The sequence below is a fragment of the Symphalangus syndactylus genome, chromosome 1 (assembly GCF_028878055.3).
Source record: "Symphalangus syndactylus isolate Jambi chromosome 1, NHGRI_mSymSyn1-v2.1_pri, whole genome shotgun sequence".
Lineage (NCBI taxonomy): Eukaryota > Metazoa > Chordata > Mammalia > Primates > Hylobatidae > Symphalangus > Symphalangus syndactylus.
The window spans coordinates 22052257-22064747 of NC_072423.2; the positions used below are offsets into that span (position 1 = coordinate 22052257).

General features: G+C 35.2%; 1 pseudogene; it reads left to right on the plus strand.

The window, feature by feature from the left end:
- Positions 1-1046: 1046 nt before the first annotated feature.
- On the plus strand, positions 1047-1099 carry LOC134732272 (uncharacterized; annotated as a pseudogene).
- The last annotated feature ends 11392 nt before the right edge of the window (positions 1100-12491 follow it).

A 12491-nucleotide genomic window follows, 5' to 3' on the forward strand; every position in this document is an offset into this window, starting at 1 on the left:
TATAGTTTTTAACGTACAGCTCTTACACATGCAATTTTAGTTTAAATCTAACCAGGTCATGTTATTTTTAAGCTATTATAAATGGTGTTTTAAAAATCATTCATTTTCCAACTCTTCATTACTGATATATAGGAATATAGCTGACTAGCATACTTCATATTGAGATGGAATTTTCCATCTCAATATGAATATTCCATCCTACATGCATTTACACTGACAGTCCAAAGAGGTGGGGGGTCTCTATTTTCTCCCTTTGAACCCAAGTGTATCTTTCAAAGTGTTTTAGCAATATTGACAGCAGAATTCCACAAAAAAAAAGGCTTTATGACTTCTAAGAATTATTTTTAAAAGACAATTTGGCTTCCAACAGACTGTCTCTATCTCAGGGTTCTTGTGTTTGTACCCTGCACATCAGGTTGTGAAGAAACAAAGTTACCTGTAGATGTTCTGGCCAACAGCTTTGGATAGGTCTCCACCCAATAGGCAGCATCCTGTAAGAAAGAGTCAAAGGTCACTATATAATGATAAAAGAGTCAATTCAGCAAGAGGATATAAAAACTCTACATATGTATGCTCCCACCACTGGAGCACCCAAATATATAAAGGAAATATTAATGTATCTAAAGGGAGAAATACACTGGAATACAATAATAGTAGAAAGTGTCACCACCCACTTCCCATAACGGACAGATCATTCAGACAAAAGTCAACAAAGAAGCATTGGAAATGAACTACAATCTATACCAAATGGACCTAATTGACATTTACAGACAATTTTTCCAACTGCTACAGAATACACATTTTTTTCCCACAAATACATGGAACATTTTCCAGGATAGACCATAGGTTAGGTCACAAAATAAGTTTCAAGAAATTCAAAAAGGTCAAAATCATATCAAGTATCTTTTATGACTGCAATGGTATAAAACTAGATATTAAAAACAAGAAGAACTTGAAACCATATAGACACATGGAAATTAAACAAGTTCCTGAACAATTAATGGGTCAATGAAGAAATCAAGATGGAAATGTTAAAATATATTAATAAGTGTTACAGCTCTTTTAGAATCTGTCTAGTGAACTTTCTAGTGAGAAACCCTCCAATATAAAAATAAATGGATAAATAATTTTGAAAATAAAAATACTTTAAAACAAATGAAAATGAAAATACAACATACAAAAATATATGGCATATGGTAAAATCAGTAGTAAGAGGAAGGTTTATAGCTATAAACAACTACATCAAAAAAGTAAAAAGATTTCGAATAAAAAATCTCGTGATGCACCTGACAGAACCAGCAAAGCAAGAACAAGTCCACCCCAGAATTAGTAAAAAATAAAAATCAAAATCAAAAAATAAAAGGAAAGAAATAATAAATTTCCAATAGGAAATAAAGTGAAGAATAAGAAAATACAAAAGATCAATGAAACAAAAGATTTTTTTTTCTGAAAAGATAAACAATATTGGTAAATTTACCTACAATAACCAAGAAAAAAAGAGAAGACCTAAATAAATTTAATAAAAAACAAAAAAAAGATATGACAACTGATACCACAGAAATGCAAAAAAAAATCATTAGAAAGTATTATGAACAAATATACACCCCATAATGGAAAAACCTAGCATGGGATAAATTACTGGACACAAAGAACCTACCAAGATTGAACTACGAAGAAAGAGAAAACCCAAACAGACTAATAATAAGTAATGAGATCAAAGCAGTAATACCCATTAAAAGCAAAACCAGATGGCTTCACTGCTAAATTCTGTCAAGCATTGAAAGAATAACTAACACAATTCTACCTAAACTGTTCCAAAATTTGAAAAGGAAGAAATTATTCCAAACTCATTCTACGAGGCCAGAATTACACTGATGCCAAAAACACACAAGGACACAACAAAAAGAGAAAACTACAGGCTAATATCCCTGATGAACATAGATGTATACCTTCATCAATATAGTAGCAAACTGAATACAAAAACATGATAAAAAGATCATTTATCATGATCAAGTGGGATTCATCCCAGGGATGCAAGGATATTTCAACATAGGCAAATCAATAAATGTGGTCTATCACATTAACAGAACGAAGGACAAAAACCATATAATCATCTCAATAGGTGCTGAAAAAAATTTGACAAAATTCAACATTCCTTTGTGATAAAAATTCTCAAGAAAATGAGGAAAAAACATACCGCAAACAATAAACACCATTTATGACAAGCACACTGCCAACATTATGCTGAATGGTGAAAAATTAAAGCCTTTCTTCTAAGATCCAAAAAGAGAAAATCATCTTCATTTTTATCACTTTTATTCAGTACAGTACTAGAAGTTCTAGCCAGAGCATTTAGGCAACAGAAATAAATAAAGGGCATCCAAATTGGAAAATATGTTGTTATCTTTGTTCACATATGACATATTATATTTAGAAAAATCTAAAAACACCACTAAAGTACTATTATAACTTGTAGAGAACTTCAGCAAAGTTACAGGATGCAAAATGAGCATATAAAATTTCAGTAGCACTTATATACGACAACAGTGAACAATCTAGAAAAGAAATTAGGAAAGCAATCACAATACAATAGCTACAGAAATGATGCCTATGAGTAAATTAACCAAAGAAGTAAAAAATCTTTACAAGGAAAACTGTAAAACAGTGAAGAAAGAAATTGAAGAGAACATAAACAAATGGAAATATATCCCAGCTCATGATTGGAAGAATTAATATTGTTGAAATGTTTAAACTACCCAAAGTTATCTACAGATTCAATGCAATCTCTATCAAAATACCAATGACATTCTTCACAGAAATAGAACAAAAAATCCTAGACTTCATACACAACCAAAAAATACCCCAAATACCCAAAGCAATCTTGAGCAAAAAGAAGAAAGCTGGTGGCATCACACTACTTGACTTCAAAATATGCTGAAAAGCTATAGTAACCCAAATAGCATATTACTGGCATAAGAACAGACACATGGATTCATGGAGCAGAATAGAGAACCTAAATAGAAACTCACACATTTACAACCAATTCATTTTTGAAAATAGTGCCTAGAATATACACTGGGGAAAGGACAGTTTTTTAAATAAAAGGTGCTGAGAATATTGGATAACCATATACAAAAATCAAATTATAATGAATTAAAGACTCTAATGTGTGATGTGAAACAATGAAACTACTAAAATAAAATATTAAGAAAACACTTCAGGTCATCAGTCTGGCAAAGATTATTTGGGTTAGACTCAAAAACATGGGCAACCAAAGCAAAATCAGACACATGGGATTAAATCAAGCTCAAAAGCTTCCACACAGCTAAGAAAATTATTAATAAAGTGAAGTGACAACCAATGGAATGGGGAAAAACATTTTCAAACTATCCATCCCAAAAGGGTTTAATAATCAGAATATATAAAGAACTCAAATGACTCAATAGCAAAAAAAAGCACCCACAAATAATTGAATTTAAAGATGAACAAAATACCTGAGTGATGAAATAATCTGTACAACAAACCCCCATGACACACGTTTACCTATGTAACAAAACTGCACACCCTGCACTTGTGCCCTTGAAATTAAAATGAAAGTTATACATAAAAATGGACACAATATCTGAATAGACATTTCTCAAAAGGCATATAAATGGTCTTTTTAATGAAAAAATAAACCTCAGCATTGCTAATCACCAGGAAAATGTAAATCAAAACTACAATGAGATATCCTTTCACCCCAGTTAAAATGGCTTTTACCTAAAAGACGGAAATTAACAGATGCTGGCAAGGGTGTAGAGAAAGGGGAGTGCTCATATACTGTTCGTGGGAATGTAAATTAGTACAGCCACCAAGGAAAACAGTCTGGATGCTACTCAAAACAGTAAAAATAAAACTATTTCAGATAGGAGCCAAGATGGCCAAATAGGAACAGCTCCGGTCTACAGCTCCCAGCGTGAGCAATGCAGAAGACAGGTGATTTCTGCATTTCCAACTGAGGTACTGGGTTCATATTACTGGGGAATGCCAGACAGTAGGTGCAGGACACTGGGTGCAGCGCACCGTGCACGAGCCGAAGCAGGGTGAGGCATCACCTCACCCAGGAAGTGCAAGGGGTCAGGGAATTCTCTTTCCTAGTCAAAGAAAGGGGTGACAGACGGCACCTGGAAAATCAGGTAACTCCCACGCTAATACTGTGTTTTTCCAATGGGCTTAAAAAACGGCACACCAGGAGATTATATCCCACACCTGGCTTGGAGGGTCATATGTCCACGGAGTCTCACTCACTGCTAGCAAAGCAGTCAGAGATCAAACTGCAAGGTGGCAGCCAGGCTGGGGGAGGGGTGCCCGACATTGCCAAGTTAGTTGTTTGATTAGGTAAACAAAGCGGCTGGGAAGTTCGAACTGGGTGGGGCCCACCACAGCTCAAGGAGGCCTGCCTGCCTCTGTAGGCTCCACCACTGGGGGTAGGGCACAGACAAACAAAAAGACAGCAGTAACCTCTGCAGACTTAAATGTCCCTCTCTGACAGCTTTGAAGAGAGTAGTGGTTCTCCCAGCACATAGCTTGAGATCTGAGAACGGGCAGATTGCCTCCTCAAGTAGGTCCCTGACCCCCAAGTAGCCTAATTGGGAGGCACCCCCCAGTAGGGGCGGATTGACACCTTACACGGCCCGGTACTCCTCTGAGACAAAACTTCCAGAGGAATGATCAGGCAGCAGCATTTGGGGATCACCAAAATCTGCTGCTCTGCAGCCACCGCTGCTGATACCCAGGCAAACAGGGTCTGCAGTGGACCTCTAGCAAACTCCAACAGACCTGCAGCTGACAGTCCTGTCTGTTAGAAGGAAAACTAAGAAGCAGAAAGGTCATCCACACCAAAAACCGATCTGTACGTCACCATCATCAAAGACCAAAGGTAGATAAAACCACAAAGATGGGAAAAAAACAGAGCAGAAAAAATGGAAACTCTAAAAATCGGAGCACCTCTACTCCTTCAAAGGAACGCAGCTCCTCACCACCAACACAACAAAGCTGGATGGAGAATGACTTTGACGAGTTGAGAGAAGAAGGCTTCAGACGATCAAACTACTCCGAGCTACAGGAGGAAATTCGAACCAATGGCAAAGAAGTTAAAAGCTTTGAAAAAAAATTAGACGAATGGATAACTAGAATAACCAATGCAGAGAAGTCCTTAAAGGACCTGATGGAGCTGAAAACCAAGACATGAGAGCTAAGTGACAAAAGCAGAAGACTCAGTAGCTGATGCGATCAACTGGAAGAAAGGGTATCAGTGATGGAAGACGAAATGAATGAAATGAAGTGAGAAGAGAAGTTTAGAGAGAAAAGAATAAAAGGAAATGAACAAAGCCTCCAAGAAATATGGGACTATGTGAAAAGGCCAAATCTATGTCTGATATACCTGAAAGTGATGGGGAGAATGGAACCAGTTGGAAAACACTGTGCAGGATATTAACCAGGAGAACTTTCTCCATCTAGCAAGGCAGGCCAACATTCAAATTCAGGAAATACAGAGAATGCCACAAATATACTCCTCAAGAAGAGCAACTCCAAGACACTTAATTGTCAGATTCAACAAAGTTGAAATGAAGGAAAAAATGTTAAGGGCAGCCAGAGAGAAAGGTCGGGTTGCCCACAAAGGGAAGCCCATCAGACTAACAGCTGATCTCTCAGCAGAAACTCTACAAGCCAGAAGAGAGTTGGGACCAATATTCAACATTCTTAAAGAATTTTCAACCCAGAATTTCATATCCAGCCAAACTAAGCTTCATAAGTGAAAGAGAAATTAAATACTTTACAGACAAGCAAATGCTGAGAGATTTTGTCACCACCAGGCCTGCCCTAAAAGAGCTCCTGAAGGAAGCACTAAATATGCAAAGGAACAACCAGTACCAGCCACTGCAAAAACATGCCAAATTGTAAAGACCATCAAGGCTAGGAAGAAACTGCATCAACTAACGAGCAAAATAACCAGCTAACATCCTAATGACAGGATCAAATTCACACATAACAATATTAACTTTAAATGTAAATGGGCTAAATGCTCCAATTAAAAGACACAGACTGGCAAATTGGATAAAGAGACAAGACCCGTCAGTGTGCTGTATTCAGGAAACCCATCTCAGGTGCAGGGACACACATAGGCTCAAAATAAAGGGATGGAGGGAGATCTACCAAGCAAATGGAAAACAAAAAAAGGCAGGGGTTGCAATCCTAGTCTCTGATAAAACAGACTTTAAACCCACAAAGATCAAAAGAGACAAAGAAGGCCATTACATTATGGTAAAAGGATCAATTCAACAAGAAGACCTAACTATCCTAAATATATATGCACCCAATACAGGAGCACCCAGATTCATAAAGCAAGTCCTTAGTAACCTACAAAGAGACTTAGACTCCAACACAATAATAATTGGAGACTTTAACACCCCACTGTCAACATTAGACAGATCAATGAGACAGAAAGTTAACAAGGAATCCCAGGAATTGAACTCAGCTCTGCACCAAGTGGACCTAATAGGCATATACAGAACTCTCAACCCCAAATCAACAGAATATACATTCTTTTCAGCACCACACCACACCTACTCCAAAACTGACCACATAGCTGGAAGTAAAGCATTCCTCAGCAAATGAAAAAGAACAGAAATTATAACAAACTGTCTCTCAGACCACAGTGCAATCAAACTAGAACTCAGGATTAAGAAATTCACTCAAAACCACTCAACTACATGGAAACTGAACAACCTGCTCCTGAAGGACAACTGGGTACAAAAAGAAATGAAGGCAGAAATAAAGATGTTCTTTGAAACGAATGAGAACAAAGAGAAAACACACTAGAATCTCTGGGATACATTCAAAGCAGTGTACAGAGGGAAATTTATAGCACTAAAGGCCCACAAGAGAAAGCTAGAAAGATCTAAAATTGACACCCTAACATCACAATTAAAAGAACTAGAAAATCAAGAGCAAATACATTCAAAAGCTAGCAGAAGTCAAGAAATAACCAAGATCAGAGCAGAACTAAAGGAAATAGAGACACAAAAAACCCTTCAAAAAAGTAATGAATCCAGGAGCTGGTTTTTTGAAAAGATCAACAAAATCAATAGACTGATAGGAATACTAATAAAGAAGAAAAGAGAGAAGAATCAAATAGATGCAATAAAAAATGATAAAGGGTATATCACCACTGATCCCACAGAAATACAAACTACCATCAGAGAATACTACAAACACCTCTACACAAATAAACTAGAAAATATAGAAGAAATGGATAAATTCCTCGACACATACATCCTTCCAAGACTAAACCAGGAAGAAGTTGAATCTCTGAATAGACCAATAACAGGCTCTGAAATTGAGGCAATAATCAATAGCTTACCAACCAAAAAAACTCCAGGACCACAAGGATTCACAGCCGAATTCTACCAGAGGTACAAAGAGGAGCTGGTACCATTCCTTCTCAAACTATTCCAATCAATAGAAAAAGAGGGAATCCTCCCTAAATCATTTTATGAGGCCAGCATCATCCTGATACCAAAGCCTGGCAAAAAGCCAACCAAAAAAGAGAATTTGAGACCAATTTCCTTGGTGAACATCGATGCAAAAATCCTCAGTAAAATACTGGCAAACCAAATCCAGCAGCACATCATAAAGCTTATCCACCATGATCAAGTGGGCTTCATCCCTGGGGTCCAAGGCTGGTTCAAAATATGCAAATCAATAAACATAATCCAGCATATAAACAGAACCAAAGACAAAAACCACATGATTATCTCCTTAGATGCAGAAAAGGCCTTTGACAAAATTCAACAACATTCATGCTAAAAACTATCAATAAATTAGGTATTGATGGGATGTATCTCAAAATAATAAGAGCTATCTATGACAAACCCACAGCCAATATCATACTGAATGGGCAAAAACTGGAAGCATTTCCTTTGAAAACCGGCACAAGACAGGGATGCCCTCTCTCACCACTCCTACTCAACATAGTGTTGGAAGTTCTGGCCAGGGCAATCAGGCAGGGGAAGGAAATAAAGGGTATTCGATTAGGAAAAGAGGAAGTCAAATTGTCCCTGTTTATAGATGACATGATTGTATGTCTGGAAAACCCTATCGTCTCAACCCAAAATCTCCTCAAGCTGATAAGCAACTTCAGCAAAGTCTCAGGATACAAAATCAATGTACAAAAATCACAAGCATTCTTATACACTAATAACAGACAAACACAGAGCCAAATCATGAGTGAACTCCCATTCACAATTGCTTCAAAGAGAATAAAATACCTAGGAATCCAACTGACAAGGGATGTGAAGGACATCTTCAAGGAGAACTACAAACCACTGCTCAATGAAATAAAAGAGGATACAAACAAATGGAAGAACATTCCATGCTCATGGGTAGGAAGAATCAATATCGTGAAAATGGCCATACTGCCCAAGGTAATTTATAGATTCAATGCGGTCCCCATCAAGCTACCAATGACTTTCTTCACAGAATTGGAAAAAACTACTTTAAAGTTCATATGGAACCAAAAAAGAGCCCGCATCGCCAAGTCAATCCTAAGTCAAAAGAACAAAGGTGAAGGCATCACGCTACCTGAGTTCAAACTATACTACAAGGCGACAGTAACCAAAACAGCATGGTACTGGTACCAAAACAGAGATATACACCAATGGAACAGAACAGAGCCCTCAGAAATAATGCTGCATATCTACAACTATCTGATTTTTGACAAACCTGACAAAAACAAGCAATGGGGAAAGGATTCCCTATTTAATAAATGGTGCTGGGAAAACTGGATAGCCATATGTAGAAAGCTGAAACTGGATCCCTTCCTTACACCTTATACAAAAATTAATTCAAGATGGATTAAAGACTTACATGTTAGACCTAAAACCATTAAAATCCTACAAGAAAACCTAGGCAATACCATTCAGGACATAGGCATGGGGAAGGACTTCATGTCTAAAACACCAAAAGCAATGGCAACAAAAGCCAAAATTGGCAAATAGGATCTAATTAAACTAAAGAGCTTCTGCACAGCAAAAGAAACTACCATCAGAGTGAACAGGCAACCTACAGAATGGGAGAGAATTTTTGCAACTTACTCATCTGACATAGGGCTAGTATCCAGAATCTACAATGAACTCAAACAAATTTACAAGAAATAAACAAACAACCCCATCAAAAAGTGGGTGAAGGATATGAACAGAAACTTCTCAAAAGAAGACATTTATGCAGCCAAAAACACATGCAAAAATGTTCATCATCACTGGCCATCAGAGAAATGCAAATCAAAACCACAATGAGATACCATCTCACACCAGTTAGAATGGCCATCATTAAAAAGTCAGGAAACAACAGGTGCTGGAGAGGATGTGGAGAAATAGGAACACTTTTACACTGTTGGTGGGACTGTAAGCTAGTTCAACCATTGTGGAAGTCAGTGTGGTGATTCCTCAGGGATCTAGAACTAGAAATACCATTTGACCCAGCCATCCCATTACTGGGTATATACCCAAAGGACTATAAATCATGCTGCTATAAAGACACATGCACACGTATGTTTATCGTGGCACTATTCACAATAGCAAAGACTTGGAACCAACCCAAATGTCCAACGATGATAGACTGGATTAAGAAAATGTGGCACATATACACCATGGAATACTATGCAGCCATAAAAAATGATGAGTTCATGTCCTTTGTAGGTACATAGATGAAGCTGGAAACCATCATTCTCAGCAAACTATCGCAAGGACAAAAAAACAAACACCGCATGTATTCATTCATAGGTGGGAATTGAACAATGAGAACACATGGACACAGAAAGGGGAACGTCACACACCGGGGACTGTTGTGGGGTGGGGGGAGGGGGGAGGGATAGCATTAGGAGATACACTTAATGCTAAATGACGAGTTAATGGGTGCAGCACAGCAACATGGCACATGGATACATATGTAACAAACCTGCACATTGTGCACACGTACCCTAAAACTTAAAGTATAATAATAACAAAATTAAAAAAAAAACTATTTCATGATTCAGCAATTTCGCTGCCATATATATATGGATATATATATATATGGATATATATATATATATGGATATATATATGGATATATATATATGGATATATATATGGATATATATATATGGATATATATATGGATATATATATGGATATATATATGGATATATATGGATATATATATGGATATATATATGGATATATATATGGAGATATATATATGGATATATATATGGATATATATATATGGATATATATATATGGATATATATATGGATATATATACATATGGATATATATATGGATATATATACATATGGATATATATATGGATATATATATATATGGATATATATACATATGGATATATATATGGATATATATACATATGGATATATATATATGGATATATATGTTAGATCCTATATATGTGATTCAGCAATTTTGCTGCCATATATATGATATATATCATATATCATATATATATGGCAGCGAAATTGTTGAATATATATATGGATATATATGATATATATATGGATATATATGAGATATATATATGGATATATATGAGATATATCGATATATATGATATATATATGTATATATATGATATATATGGATATATATCATCTATATGGATATATATGATATATATATGGATATATATCATATATATGGATATATATGATATATATATTGATATATATCATATATATGGATATATATGATATATATATTGATATATATCATATATATGGATATATATGATATATATATGGATATATATCATATATATGGATATATATGATATATATATGGATATATATCATATATATGGATATATATCTTATATATGGGTATATATATCATATATATGGATATATATGATATATATATGGATATATATGATATATATGGATATATATGATATATATGGATATATACGATATATATGGATATGTATATGATATATATGGATATATATATTCTGTCAAGCATAAGATATATATATATGGCAGCAAAATTGCTGAATCACATATACAGGATATATATTTGGATATATATATATATATATCCAAACGAAAGGAAATCAGTATATTGCAGAGATATCTGTATTTCTATGTTTATTGCAGCTATATTCACAATAGCCAAGACACAGTATCTACCTAAGTATCCATCAATGGGTGAACAGATAAAGCAAATGTGGTAGATATCCAGAGACATTAAAAAAATGAAATCCTGCCATATGCAGCAATATGGTTGGGATTGGAAGATGTTATGTTAAGTGAAATAAGACAGGCACAGGAAGAATAATACCACGTTCTCAATCATAAGTGAGCGCTAAAAAGTTGGATCCCATGGAGTATTTCCAGAGGCTGGGAAGCGTAATGGCCAGGGATAGAAGAAAGGCTAGTTAGTGCATGCAAAAATACAGCTAGATGGAAGAAATAAAGCCTAAGGTTTGATAGTACAGTAGGGCAACTGTAATTAACAATAATTTGTTGTGTAGTGCAAAATTTCTGGAAGAGAGGAATCGGAATGTTCCCTACACATAAAATGCGAATCTCCCAATTGCCTGGTTTAATCATTATATTATACGCATATATCAATATCACATGTACCCCCAAAATATGTAAAACTATTTAAAAAACTATTTTAAAAAATCCACAATGAGATTATCTTATACCTGTTAAAGTAGCTTTTATCAAAAAAGACAAAAGATAAATGGTGGCCAGCATGGAGATAAAAGTGAACCCTTACACAGTTGTTGTTAATGTAAATTAGCACAGCCGTTATGGAAGTAATATGGAGGGTCCATCAAAAATTAAACAATTAAAAATTAAAATTAAACTACCATATGATCTAGCAATCCCACTATAGGGTATATATCTAAAGGAAATGAAATCAATATCTTAAAGAGATATCTGCACATTCATGTTCATTGCAGTATTATTCACAATAACCAATATATGAAAGCAATCTAAATGTCCACTGAGGGATAAAGAAAACAGGACAGATCATATAATAAAATGTTATGTAATCATAAAAAGGAAATCTTTCTATTTGTTAGAACATGAAGAAACCTGGAAGACATGTTAAGTAGATAAGCCAGCTACAGAAGGACAAAGTTGAAAGGTAGTTCCAGAAGATATGCTCTCAAAATTTAAAAAAAAAAAATGTGAAAAGTCAAAATTGGAGGTCACAGAAATTAAGTGTGTGTGGGTAATTGTATTAAGACTAAATATGACTTACTTTTCCAAATTTCCACAGATACACTCACATTTCCTTTTAGGAACTTTGAAAAGTAACAAAATAAATGGAAGCAAAAAATATTGAGAACTTAAGGACAATACCCAAAAGAAAAAAATGTCATTTATTAACAGTACTGCACAATTATTTTAAATTTTCTAATAAAGAGAAAGCATATGTTGG